Below are 15,712 nucleotides of genomic sequence, written 5' to 3'. Positions count from 1 at the left end.
CTGTAAACCATTATAGGCCATCAAAGCACCTGACAAGCATAAGTGATATTTCAATTATATGTGAGCAGAGTGTTAAGTTAAAAAGTCAAACATGCTGTGTAAAAAAAAAAAAATGTAAATCACATAGAAAAGAACCATTTTTTGTGTTTGCTTATAAATGTCACTACTTTCTTGTGTGCAGCATGTCTTTCAAAGTCAAGAATCAAGTATGAAAGATGCCAAGAACCAAATCAATTCTGGTTCTGCCCCCAAAAACAACAGAAATCTTTGATATCTGTGCATAAATGCAGATCTCAATTTTAAGGACCAAGTTCTATCACTTATTAAAACAGTTCATTTCTTTTATATGAAGTGACTTTTCTATGGGCAAAGATTCAAAAATTGTAATGGAAGGTAAATATTGATAAGAAAATTGCGGTTAATCTACAGAAATAGAAATGGTTTACTCCATATATGGTAATTCCACACACAATGCATAGTTGACATAGGAACAGAAAATTCCACCACTTTTCTTTTACACATTTTGTTCTATGTGATACATTAAAGGAAAGTGTGATAAGTATGAATGGGGTTTAAGCACATGCACCTAAACTTCCCCAAACTTTGGTGTCTTGGTTTGGGCCTAAAAAAATAAACTTGAACTATAATTGTTTATCTAGCTTTATATTCATATGTCCTCAGACTTGGAATGAGAAAAATACTATTGGTGAAATCCTGGCTCCACTGAAGTCAATGGGACTTTTGCCATTAGGCTAGAATTTTACCCTTGCAGTCTACAAAGGGTAACTGAGCACATAATTGGCATATACCCACCAGTATCTACACAGAGTGAATCTTCCTTTGACTGCACTGGTCTAAGACATACAGGTATGCAGTTCATGGACAGATTTCAATCCACATCCCCCACCCCGCCCTTACTTATTCCAAAACAGCCTAATTCAATGACCCTGTTATCAAAACCCTATGCCTTTTCTTAGCACCACTATTGTAATCTGCTTGGTTTTATGATATCAGCAATTCCCCAGAATTAATCTGTGATGTCTAAGGCCATTATAATTAGATTATAAGAAGATTTTTGAAGCTAAAAGGGAAATGTTGGCACTTTAACCCTTTAAAATCCTCATAGTGCAAACTTGCTGATTCTTACTTGTGTGAGTATTCCCACTGAAATCAAAGGGATTACTTAGATTAAGCTAGTGCATAATTGTTTGCAGGATTAAGCCCTATATAAAATAGCCCCAAACAACTCATTTATTACATAGCTTTTATTGAATTATAAAGGGTATTTAGTTCAAACTAGTGGATAATTTATGAAAAATGATAGTTGAGTGTTCTCCGGGGTAACTCTCCCCTGGCTTAGTAATATAGTTTCAGTTGCTTTAAGATCAGACTGCTGGAAACATATTGCTGCATGATGAGTGCTACAAGAGATACAAAAAAATAATAATAAGAGGAAGTGTACTAAAATCAGAAAGAATCCTGCCTCACATTTAGTTTAGATCATTTATTCATTCCTGGTAGAGCTGCTCTGAGTAACTAAAGTGGGTTTAGAGCACCTCTCTGTGGTATTTTAGTGAGCTGTTACTTTCTACAGACAGAAAAGTTTTCATGATGTTTTGAAGCAAGTAGTTACAAAAAGTAAAGGACAATCTTCAATGAAAAAACCACATTATAAAAGAACAATATTGAACTATTATTCACAAATAGGATAAACATGAGGTATTTTTTCTTTTTCCCCAAAAGACAGGTTTTCAGATAGTTGCTAATGTTGGCTGTGCATTATAATATATTCTAGATATTGAAAGATCCATATTAACCATGTTGATTGCAACATGAAGAGGGTCTTATAAGGCCTTGGAAAATAATAGTAATGGAGATCACCCAGTAGGATGACAGTGGTAACCCAATATTGTTCACAGGCCATGGTAGAATTGTGCTGTTTGCTCTGTTGCTGAATTTGTTTTTCCCACTCAAAAATGTGGCCTAATGAAAAAATTACTCAAATACATTTCCTCACCATGCAATTACTATGAACTAAATTGTGCCCTGGCCCTATGCAGCCATGGAGAGGAGCAAAAGGTAGATAAAGCTGATCCCAAAGGGGAGGGGTGCAGGTTTTCCTGTGGTTTGTAAATTACTGTGGGCTTACCTGATATAGGTACAAATTCCTGTGCAGGTGTAACCAAAGAATCACTAACAATGCCTCTGAGGACTACCTGGGATGCATTACGAACCACTTCCCAGTCAAAAGGCAAATTGAAAGTTGGATCAATCTGATCATATTCTTCCCCCACCCCCCAACCACCACCAGTGGTGGTAACTTGTACAAAAAAAAATTCTCCTTCTAACCCCAAAAAGATCAATATAGCAAAAATAAATAAAAGGGATAAAATCCTTTAGTAGTGTCCTTGCACTGAAAGAGCCCCAGGGGGAACTTTCCATTTAATAAATACTAGAGAAGAAATAATGCAAGTCCAATTCTCAGTAGAAGCACTTTTTGTGGTGAAACATTCCCACTGGAAATTCATGTACATTTTAATTTAAATGAGCATCTATCATTTCTAAAGCTTTAAACCCTCATAATTGTCCCCTAACCAGCATTTATATATAATGCTTTTGTTAGTCTGACAAGCCAATCTTATGATTTCTTTTTTCCTATTATTGCTGAGGCCACTTTTGCAAGGATTATAACAAACGACAAATATGAAAAGATAAGAGATTTTGGTATTTATTCTAAAGCTTAAGTCAGCTTTCTTACTCTTTGAAGTGTAAGCCTCTTTTTGAATTGTATCCAAATACCCAGACAAGTTGTGTGAAAATGTCTTCTGATGCAAAGGTCTATGAGATGACCATGGAATCCAAAGGGTATCTCCTGTCCATTGGGAACTTTCAGAATTAAAAGGATTCTTGCTTCAGCCTAATGCAGCTGTTTGAAAATTGATTGGTCACTAAGCCTCTTGCTAATTTCATCGGGATTCATTTTATTCAGAAACAATACTCCACTCATATTTTTAGCATGACTCCAGCCAAATGAAGCTGAAAAAATGTATCAAATTTATATTCTTTGGGTAACCTGCTGCAAAGAAAGATGAAGTATTCAGCCAAATCCTGTATGTTCTGCTGTAAAGACCATCTCCTGCTTCCCTAGTAATGTAAGTAGGTTACTTTAAGAAGGGCAGCATTTAAGTAGTTATCTTCAATAAGCAAAAGACCACTGGTTTATGTGCTAAAAGACTTTCTTGTTCTTTTCAGCAGTCACTATTTTGTATGCTAAAATATAGTAATTTCCAAGAGCCTATTCTAAATGTAACATAGCATTCACCACATTTCAGATGTATTAGAAAGAGAGTTGGGTGAATCATCACACCAAATTCATTCATTGATGAATCTTGAGTCTTCTTTTCAGGAATTATACACCAGCCAATTACATTTTTTTCTAAAATTGACAATAACTTGAAATATCTGCAGGTTTGTGAATTACTGTTGGTCTTTTACTCATCTTTAACTCATTAACTCTTTAACTTAATTATAACAATTCCAAATTAAAACACTTGGATTAGAGCTCTGTCTGCTCCCTCGGTGAGTGACCATAGCAATTATGTTTGGTCCCTGATGCAAATGTTATTTATATAATAGTGTGTATCCCATTACCCCAAACAGGACGGAGGACTTGTTGTACTACATGAAGTGCCAGCAACTGCGTGCTCGCGCACGTGTGTGTGTGTGTGTAAACCTATACACATGCCCATCATTTTTAATCCCATATGATTTCAGTAATATTCATTCACAACACATTTTCAAAATATTCTTGCTAGTGAATTCATTTATGGGAAGTAGACAAAAAGGGATAAAAATGGGGGTGTAGAATGTATTTAAAAAATGAGTAATTGTGACATTTTTCTTTTTAGCATTTCCCCAACTTGACCTGGTGAAATATAAAGTATCAGTTGACTTCTAGTACTAGGTAATCAGAGCTTGACTTAAGAAACATAAAAATGCCTTTGAGTATATCCAAAACAAATAATGAAATCTATAAACACTAGAGCTGGAGAGTGTATATGAAACCATCCAGTCCATTCACTTACCAGTGCAGTATTGTTCAAAAATATGTGTTCTGCATTTCAGCTGGTCTCAATGCAAGGATCCCATGTGATGCCCAGGAATTTGGGGCCATATATTTATAACTGTAACTCAATCTGTGACAAGCTATAAAAATGCCTTAATTATCCTCAATGAATATTATATGTGATACTGTTACCTTGTTCTATTGTACCTTGTTGCCTGCCTGAAGGCATTAAATCAAAGGAAGCTGCAAAAAGGAATGTTGCTTTCCCTCATGCAAAAAGACCCTCAAGTATATAGCTTCAACTTAATGCTGAAGACTATACCTTGCTCAAGTAATCAGTGCTGAAATGCATCACCAGGGAAATGAAACCATATGTATGTACTCCCTCTGCAAGAAACATGTATACAGCAGCTGCAGAAGATGAAGCTCACAGGCTACAGCTTTTCAAACTCAGTAACCAGCAGGATGCATGGGCTTGCTAAGTTCATCAGAAATGATTTGCTATATACTACCAGGGGACATAACACTTCCCAGAGTGCAATAGAATGGAGTGCTGTCTAGGTCAATAACATAATCAGCCATATATACAAGCCAGCCTCTACTGTGTTGTTGATCACATCCCTCCCTAATTATGACCAGACAACCTTATATGCAGGTGACTTCAGCTGTCAACATTAAGACTGGAGATATTCCTCTAAGAGTAGCAAGGGAGATGATCTTTGTCTTTGGGCAAGCCAGAATGATATAACACTCAATGGTATGACCCAAAGGTGCATTTGAACATTGGAACATTCCACCAAATCCACATCTTGCCTGGTGGAAGGGCAACTTGAATAAAACACTGATAAGAAAAGTACTTCACAAGTTTCTGTCATCTCAGCACAGACTCTCACTCATCAGCATTGACACTATGATTTTTCAGCCCATACCATCCAGACCAGCTCTAAGATGGAACTTCCAGAAGGCAGACTGGCAGAAATACCAAAGGCTGACCAACAAGACAAGAAACCAATTAAAGGATCCATCAGAAATCACCACTGATTAAGGCTACAGTACATTCACAAACTTGAACTAGCCATAATCTGTATATCTAGAAGCTATAGAAACCATTATGTGCCATGCTGGGACAAACAGTCTAAACAGCTCTTTAACATCATCAAGCAATGCAATGACCTGTAACTATAAAAAAGAACTATAGAACAGCGGCTACCACATAAAACAATATAAAAAAAGGAGACACAGCTTACCACCATAGAAAGATTGGCTATGACTCACTCAGGCAGACAAGCTGGTGCATCATTAACTGTCTTACAGGCAAAGAGATCAAAAAAACACCATGATGGAGTCTTGGCAAACTCCATCATGAACATGCTGTGCAACAACAGCAAACACAGTAACCCAAGTAAGCAACACACAAAAATGACACCTGCCTTTTTAACAACTTAAATCACCCAACGTCAACCTTAATTTAACAGCCCCCATCTCTGACAACGAGTTTCACATGGCTATTAAAGTGATCAAGACTGGCAAGGCTGCTTGACCAGATAAGATTTTCCCAGAATTCATTACTAAGTTCAGAAGCACAATGGAAAAATGGCTTCAGAAAATTAATGTATAAATGCCTAGAAAATAACAGACTTCCAAAAATCTGGAGAAAACTGACATCATTGCTATCCTAAAACCCAACAAACTACATAAGGATCCAAAGAGCTACCAAGCCACCTCACTACTCTGCATTGCATACAGACTCATGGAGCTCATAATCTTGAACAGAATAGAGAACATTGTTGACCACCAACTCCCAAAAGAACAAGCCAACCAAGTTACATTGCATGTATTTGACAGAAAATGGATTGGAAATGAGGCAGAAAACAGGCGTAGTCTTTATTAAACTTACAGCTGGTTATGAAACTGTATGGCACCAAGGCCTCAAATATAAACTGCACTCTATGATACCTGACCACAAGCTATGCACCTTCATCATGAACATGATCTCAAGCAGAACATTCAAACTCACTACCAGACAAGGATAAAAAAGCAGAGTATGAACTCTGAAGAATGGAGTTCCCCATGGGTCCGTGCTAGCACCAATACTTCTCATTGTATCTATCTCAGACTTCCCGCATACAATATGTAAGCAATATATGTACACTGGTTATGTCACCATAGTAGCCCAAGGAACAGATATGACAGAACTGGAAAATATGTTGAGTGCTGACATGGAACTCATTGCTGACTATATCCAGAAGTGGCAGTTAAAGTTGAGCATCAATAAATCAGCACCGTTACTCTTCCACATGGACAATCATTGAGCTGAATATTAGAGTAGCCAACCACATCCTTCTCTATGAGTGTACCCCAACCCACCTAGGAGTTGCATTAGACTATTCCCACACCTATAAACATCACATTCAGAAGGTCAACAGTAGTCTCTGCAGAGGTAGCTTCCTTAGATGTTTAGTTAGCATGACATGGGATACCAACTTCAAAGTGCACCTGCAACGGTATATGCCCCAGCAGATTACTAGGCTTCTGTATGGACCATAAGTTGTCACACTAAAAAGCTTGACACTGTGCTTAACAGTGCTCTGAGACTTATAACAGGCTGCACAACTTATGCACACACTAGATGTACTCCCTGTACGCTCAGGCATTAGACCAAGTGATATAAGATAGGCCCTAACATTATTACTGGCTGTAGAGGCAAGAGATGAAATAACCTGGTCCATTAACTGTTAACTAAAGACCCGAACAGATGAAGGCTTAAGAGGCTGAAAGGTCTTAAACCATTTGTACATGAAGCACACAAGCTCCTGAAAGAGGCTGGGGATGCTGAACCAAACCTATGGGCATTAGTGGAGTGGGTCAACCCCTTGGAAAGTTCAGATCTATTCCTACAGCACTTTATACCAACACTAAACAAGTACCCCACTGGACATGACTTTGACAGACAAGTGCAAGTCAAGCTGAACAGACCAAGATCTAGATATCTAGATCAAAACAACACTTCACAAGATGACCACCTTAGACATCCCCTTGTATGAATGCAGTGTCCAACAAGTAGCACAGCACTTAACTGAAAGCTGCAACCTTTACAAATGCCCAGACAGAGCAGATGGTATATGCACCATGGGTGATAAGACAAGACAGTGGCTCGTAGATTTGGAAGTTGATATATTCCATAAAAAAGAGAGTATAACAGTAGCTGGGCCATCAGCAGGGGTTTCATAGAAGCTAAGTTGTATGTATTGGGTGACTGGAAGGTGGTAATATCCTGGGAAATAATATGGTATAAAGTAACTTTGGGTGCCTGTACATGAGCACAATGTGCTGTAATTAGTGTGTGTCAGAGTAGAATCAATTAATTAAGTCTATGTATCAGCAGCTTCACATTTCAAAATGGTGGAGGTGTTAGCACTACTGTCTCCCAAATAGCGCTAAGGGATCATTAAAGCACAATTAACCCTTAAATGGAACTTGAAATACGAATGCAGACAACTCAGTGTCCTAAAATCAACGTCTAACTGTATTAGTACAACAAGTATTGTCTTAGCAGTTTCTATAGTTAGAGAGAGAAAAACATTCAGTACAATAATCTCACCCAATCCCAGATGTTACTTTGCTCAGCAGAAAAGATTCCTACTCAGTTCCTAGAAGCAAGGGGTACATTGTGGGCTGAAGTGGTCCAGACAGGTGTTGAAGACTGGATTTATCACAACAATGATAAACGTTCTTGCTACCCCCTTTTATGCTTTTCTTCAACTTCACTCTTTTGCTGACTCTTAGTTTTTGGATTGGTCTCTCTGCAGTCACCATACTGTCCATCTTTTATCCTGTCAGCATATTCCTTTGTCTAACAGACCCATCACAAGCACACCTCTTAATTTGGCCTTTTTCTGGTGTCTTACTTTGGGCATAGTCCATTGGTCTCCCTTATCACCTTTCTTTAATACATCCCTCTGATTCAGGTGGTTAGTGCCGAGTTCAGTTCATTGGAGCTGGTAACAAGGCCATTGCTATGTTATGTTAAAATAACTTCTCACAGTGATAAAAAATAACGATATCATATAATGAGAACCTTTGAACTCTACAAAAACAACTCTCAGCTGGCTAATAAAAAAAAAGTTAATAAGAGCAAAACTTAAGCTATGATTAAATAAGGCTAAACATAAACAATACTATCAGGAGATGCAACTTCAAAGCATTAAACATAACAATCTACCCTAACAGAGGGGGCACTTTATCTAATGGTTATTCAACGAACTTTAGATAAAGTGCCCCCATCGCCCTATTGAAGTGTGGGGACACTGATAGACAAGACTCTCCAGGCGCGTTAATTAGAGCGGCTCTTGGAGCCACTCTAATTAAAGCGCCACCCCCGGAGCACGTATTAAAATGCTATAGATGGTAAAAAGTGTCCTTCAGATGTGTGAGGTATCTAGATTCTATACGAAATGTGTACTAAATTCAGAGAGAAGGGGACACCAATCTTAGCTAACTTTAAAACAAAAAATACCTTTGGACTGAGAAATATAGAAAGCTTACAGAGATCACTACTTTCATGGTAAGGAAGCAACAGGCTACTTGGACTATGAAAAAAAAAAGTTAGCCAGGTACCTAACAGATTTTTTTGGCCAGTCATGGCTGCAGATGTTAAAAACCAGGTATCTAACAGTTCAGAAAAGTATCTAACCTGCCAGCAAGAAAAGGCAACTCTTTTGTGGAGAAATGCTTACATTTGCTATATGTTCACCTAGATTGACTTGATTGGCTGGCCAATGGCCAGAAACATCAGCTGGAAATCAGTATTAGCAAATAAAATATTGCTTTTCCTCAAAGAATGTGTTGGTACCACCACAGTTGTGCTATCAGTACATTTGTAATGGTATGGTCCACATACTGCTGAAGTTCAGATGCATCTAAAGTGATTAGGGAAGGGAATTTGAATCATACCTTTTATGAAAAATTTGCTGAAAACTCTATATAATCTAGCCAAGTACTGATGTTGCTCATTCTGGAAGCATTGCATGAGGAGAAGGGGAGGATATGGGCATTTAAGAGAAAATAATATCAGTCTTCACATACTTGAAGGGATGCTACTAAGAATAGGGTTGGCAGTTGTCTTATGTAGAGTTTAGATCATGATTTGCGTGGGATGTTTTTGCTAAGAATGATCCTGCTTCAGGCAAGGGGTTGGACTAGATGACCTGTGGAGTTCCCTTTCCAGCCCTATTTCTCCATGATTTTATGATCTGTTACTTGGCTTTCGATTATTCTGTTCTGAAACTTAGCACTTTCTGGAGTAATTATACAGTAATTTAAAAATTAGAGAAAGTAGACCTTGATACAAAAAGCAAGTCCTTGTCCATTTGTGGTACATTAAGAATTGGTATACCAATTTTCTGGAAGAAAGAGAAATCCACTTAAGGGACTCTTGAACAATCCCAGAGGAATACAGGAGAAAAACTGGAATTGTCCCATCTTATAAGGGAGAACCTGTTATAAGTCAAGATATTTAATATTTCTTCCAGGGGTGTGGTGGCTTTTCTACCTCCTTCCCATTATAAGCTTATTCCAAACGTGTGGAGAGGAAAAATGTATTCCTGATCCTAACTAGTGATCAACTGGCCCCATGGTACTGCAGTTTAAGTGATAGCACTGATAAAAAAAGTTTTAAAACTTCCAAATAAACTTAGGATAGTTATAATAAATGGGGGAAAAGATAATCACCTCCTCCCACATGCATCTCGGACAGGGCACTGGGTAGGTGAAGGCACAGATCTTCAGAGCATTGACTTTACCCCTCTACTAGCTCATGGAGTCCAGTCATGACAAGAAAAAGAAGTGGTGATCTGCAGACCCTTGATCAGGAGGCAAGATAGTGTCCATTTCCTACCTGCCTGGAATGACTGAAGTCCCCTGTTGGCTAGCAGGGCTACCCATTTTGTTTTTGCACCACTGAAACGCCGATTGAAGTCAGTAGACATGTTGCAATGTTATAAATTTTTGTATCTGGGGCCTGGAGAGCAGGTCATATGAGGAAAGGCTGAAAGACTTGGGACTGTTCAGCCTGGAAAAGAGAAGACTCAGAGGGGACTTGGTAGCAGCCTGTAAGTATATTAGGGGTGTACATCAGGGCCTGAGGGAGCATCTGTTCAGTAAGGCCCCCAGGGAAGGACAAACAATAACGGGCACAAACTGATTGGAGATCACTTCAGACTGGACATAAGGAAAAACTTCTTTACAAGTCGAGTACCAAGGATTTGGAACAGGCTCCCCACAGAGGTGGTACAGTCACCCACCTTGGTGATCGTCAAAAAGTGTCTTGATGCCCACCTTGCTGGGATCATCTGACCTCAGCAATCTTTCCTGCCAAAGTGCAGTGGGGCTGTACCCAATAATTTGTAAGGTCCCTTCCAGCCCCTAACATCTATGAAACTAACAGAGAAAGTCTGTCAAAGATAAGTAATCCAGCTTCATTAGTTCTTTTTTCTGTAGTCTCCTCTGCATTTCACAGCATTTCAAGTAAGGCATGAAGATAGCAGAAGAAACATTCAGTGAAAAACGTAGTTGAATAAGTCCAGCCTATGATGAGATTTAGCTTCCTTTCTCTCACCCATTGAGCAGTCTCAGTTAGATTTTTAAAATGTATACAAGCTGCTCTTTCCTTTGGGGCAATGAGACTGAGAATCTAAACTGAGTTCCACCAAGATAATTGGACATAATTACACTGTGTCTTATCATTTGATTCCCATCATGCAGGAGTAATGTACAGCTTATTCATGTGACCTTTCAGTTAAACCTATTAAACCTCCTTTGCTAATTAAGAACTCATAGGGAATGTTCTTGTGAGAGTACCTTTCAAGGGAGAAAGTTAGATGTTGACTGTTTAGAGATTGATTTTGAGCTTTAATCTTCTACAAGTCCTTGATTGCTACACTGATTTCTCACCATAGCTAGGGACAGATTCATGGCACTGTGCTTAATATGTCTGGGTGCTAAATATTGCCTGGTGAAATCAGATTCTTTTTGTATAATTATGGAGTGAGGGCTACAAGAGTTGTAGAGTGTGATTAGATTAACTCTGACAGCAGACTGCAATTATCAACCAGGGCATTTGCAGCACATGTATCACAAACAGTAGCACTTAATAGCCCCAATCCAAGACTGTAGCTCCTAGGCACTATACACACAAGGTCCTATATTAATTTTGATGGTATGTATATGTGGGTATGAGTATATTTATATATACACATGTGCAAACACACCCACCCATAGATATATCTATAGATATAGATACAATTATTATTGCGTCAAGCTCTTAAAAGTGTTTGCTACTCTGAAAAAAGCTCGCTTTCAGCTTCTATTGTTGTTTCCTCCCTGCCCACTTTTCCTCTACATTAGCACTCAGATATATTGATTCACGGATTTTTAGGATCAGAAGGCACCTCAGTAGATCATTGAATCTGACCCCCTGCCCTGGGCAGGAAAGAGCACTGGGGTCAGATGTCTAGTCTCCTCCAAGATAGAAGAGAGCACCCTTGGAAGCCCATTCCAGATTTTGGCAATCTTTACCATAAAGACATTTTTTCCTAATGTCTAATCTAAATCTGCTCTCCAGCTGAATTTTTGTTTAAGTGTCCTTAAGATATCTATGTGGGTAGTGGTACCCATGTGATAGACCGAAGAATGAGTTCATCGGTGTGTTACTCATGTATTTTGAATTTCTTCATGTTCCTTCTGCTTAGTAACCTATACTCTCAAGTATAGGTTTATTTCCATATTTATTTCCATGTTCCAAGCTATTTGGAACACAAGAAGTACTTTTTGTTCTTCTTTCTCCAAATGTAGAATCCATTCAGTGCCTTTCCAAAGACAGCATTCTATCAGCTAAATTCTTCCCCTTTGCAAATTGAGGTGGTTCCAGACTACGTGAGGGAACTGTTAGAAAGTTGGATTCTCATACTGCTCCATCTTCTGCGCAAACATACAACAGCTAGTCATGGTGTTCGAGGGACTATGGAAGAACTCCTCACGTCCCATATCTGTTCCATTGTGCTGGAGCTGCTTAGCATAGGGAGCTCATTTCACCAGCTTTCTGCTGGTCATTCCCTTCCATTTGAGGAAACTCCCAACTTGACATCTGTATCAGGAACATTAATAGAAAATAAATCCAATCCCACATTTTTTCAAGACCAAGACAAGCTAGATTAAGTCCTTCTACAGCAAGACCTTTCTCTATGGAGAAGTGTTATGAATTACCTCCTAAACATGTAGGCTTGATGTCATTCCCAGTTTACCAGTGCAACCAAGCACTTGCATCTAGCTGCTAAAATTCCACTTCGTAATATTTTAAGTATAAGGAATTCTTTATCATTTTGAAAGGCTTTTATGGCTCCTGCTGGTCCCTTCAACGTTGGACTGTGATAGCTAATGGATCTAATTTTACAGGTGAAGAAGTGGCTCAGTTACCTAGTTCAAAACAATTGTAACATGATGCTTAACATAAGCAGCAGAGATGATGTCTCCTGAAAAATGTCATAACAATAAAAAGACATCATACACTTATTTATTTAGTTAATTAATTCAGTGTGTTCCTAGGATGTTTGAAGTGCAAAAAAAATCCATGGACTACATCTTCCCCCTCCATCTCTACTGGGATCCATTGTAAATGCCACTAGACTTTCAGGGCAAATACTTTACCTCTTTTTCAAATCAAGTCATGAATTATGGTTTCCATTGCAGCAGGGGGTTTCAAGTCTTGCTTGGATTCATTTGAAAGATTTTTTTTTTTTTTGCCAGAGCCAAAATACTTTTTTTTTAGCCTGGAGGTGACCCTTAAGTGTAATTCTCTGATTATTTTCAGCAAAAAAACTGGTCTAGACTTACTGTTTTAAAATGATGATATTTTAGAAGTTCTGTCTGGTGTAATGACAAAGGATAATACCTTTCAGCATTGTAGAATGGAAATCTTGGAAAATGTTGAAACTTCTAATTTTAGATTTTATACTGCCTAACAATTTAGAGGTGTTAAAATTAATTACAGTTAAATGACCATTTCTAGGAGGGGAAAAGGGAGAGAGAAAACATGAAAGAGCATATCCATGGGACTAGATGGGATATAACAATCCTTTGAACATTCTGAAACCTCATAGGATGCATCATTCTGCCCATTCTGTTACACTTAAATAAATGCTGTATTTGGGTCCAAAAAATTAATAGAAATCATATTTGTAATTTGGCAACCCAAATTAAAACATGCAGGTTTAAAAAAATAAAATCAATATAACTTCTACAGTTCTGTAAGGAATGGAACTAAGGCTCATGTAAAGATTTATGATATTTAAATTAGAATGGTAATCAATTACTACTGGCTAGAGATATCTAGAAATATACGTGCGCACATGCACTCACAGTTTGGTGAAGCAACTTGCCAAAACCAGAAACCCACACAGGCAGAAAACATTAACTTCCAAGTGGAACTCACAACCACAGCACCACAAGTTATGTATATGCTATGCAACAATTGGCAGCTTTGAATAAGTGCTCTTAATAAAAATATAGATTATAATGTTATACAATAACCCCAAAATAAAAGGCTTCTAATCCCAAATGATTTTATAGGTAACCCATGTAAAAATCAGAAAAAAACCTTTTAAAAGCTTCATTCATATTAGAGAGTCAATCAATACATGTGATACAATATCCTTATCTGAAACACCCACATATCCTTCTAAAGGATGTTTTCCCTTATATAATTTTGCACCAATTTTTAAACTTTGTCCTAGGGAAAACATCCTAAACATTGTATAACATTATAATCTATGATATTTTTATTAAGAGTACTCATTGAAAGCTGCCAATTGTTGCATACCATATACATCGCTTGTGAGATCCACTTGGGATTTAATGTTTTCTGCCTGTGTGGGTTTTTGGTTTTGGCAAGTTGCTTTCCCAAATTGTATAATTGGCATCCCTCAGCATGTATTGTTATTTACAGCTTACTGTTATGACTACTGTATATGTTTTGTATATATGCATATTGAACAATGTGCTTGAAAATTAAAAATATTATCAAAATGCTTCATAAATATTTTTTCTACCAGTTCTGACACTAAGCTATTCTGCAAGCTCTCTTTCTTTCCCCTCCCTTGCTCTGCTTTTCTATATGCGGATCAAGGTTAGAGCGCTCTCCAATTGTATTCCTGGTTACTCTTATTCTGGTTCATAGAGACACTCCACTGCATTTAGGCTGATTTCTGAAAGCAGCAATGCCAATGCAACTCTATTCAGTTGTATCTGCAACCTTGTTTAACGACTGGAAAACTTTTTGTTTCTTTGTGAACTCTTCTGTTCAGGGCTGACATGATTTCTTCTGGAAAGCAAGTTTCCATCGGGTTGACTGAAAAGTTAAACAAGACTAAATAAGAGAGACCTTTTCAATATATGGGGATAGCAAGAACAAGGAGATGGCAATACTGCAAGCGTTCATAAAAATTATAAACTACATTACTTGCATTTTCTCCCAACAGCCACTAGATGACAGTATACATCAGTAATGCATTGCATCAGGAGTCGACAGATAGATGTATGAAACTGATACAATGTATGAAATTGTAGCAAGCTCTTAACTGCTCGGTAGAAAGTCATTTCAGAGCCCCACTCTTGCAGAAAGGAAGTCATACCCTGAAAATGCTCTTAAGTTCCACTTCATTGGTAGCCCAATACAATTTGCTAAATGTCATGCTACATTTTCAGGACAAACAAAGTGCTTCACATACACAGAGCAACAAGGGTACAGTAAAAAACCCATAAATAATAGGAAGAAGCTAAATAGGAAAAAAAAAAAAATTATTATGGGAGACTCTTTCTATACTTTCCAAATATGCTCATAGAAACATAATAAGAGTTTTTGCCACCTGAACAGCAGCAGTAGCAGCAGCTGTAGCAGACCCCAGTCTTGTACCTGCTCTAAATCTGATCCTGGGGCTGCTGCCCTGCTTTCCCACTCCTAGTTTTGCTACAATTATTAAGAATAAGTATCAAGGGCTGGGGAACCACAGATCTAATTTCTGATCTTTCCACCACTTGGATAGCTGTGTAATTCCTTCTGAGGTGTTAGTTTTGGCTTGTATTGGAGAATATGAAATCAGAATCAGGCCTTGCAATAAGGGCTTAAAGCAAATCAAAACAGGAAGGGAGTTTTTATGAGTACTGAGGGCATGTAGTCCTAGAAAAATATGGCGGGAAGGGATGTCAAGAGACATCTAGTACAACTCCCTGCTCAAGGCAGTATTATCGCGGGCCCAACCTATTGAGCTAAGTACAGACATTCAAAAAGCCCAAGCCTGAATTGATTCAATCTTTGCAGGTTAGCCTAACCTGCATAAATTGAACTGGCAAGCAAGTGAATAGACATTCACTTGTGATTCTGGAAATGCAGGCACATGCCTGCAGTGACTCAGGCCAGAAGCCAGGGGGTCCTAGAGTTGGATGGTCCCCTGTTTTCCACAGGTTATTGTCTAAATGTTTTTCATGTCACAGCACCCCCTTTTGAAGAAGGTGTTGATTATAGCAGCCTTATTTACAGCGGTCTATTCTCAGGTATCTCAGTCTCTCACCACTTACTGGTTTTACCTTGAAATG

This window comes from Crocodylus siamensis, chromosome 2, assembly GCF_052110815.1.
Source record: "Crocodylus siamensis isolate JL-2025a chromosome 2, ASM5211081v1, whole genome shotgun sequence".
NCBI classification, from domain to species: Eukaryota; Metazoa; Chordata; order Crocodylia; family Crocodylidae; genus Crocodylus; species Crocodylus siamensis.
The sequence above is the reverse complement of the archived record's forward strand: the minus strand, read 5'-3'. Positions refer to the sequence as shown.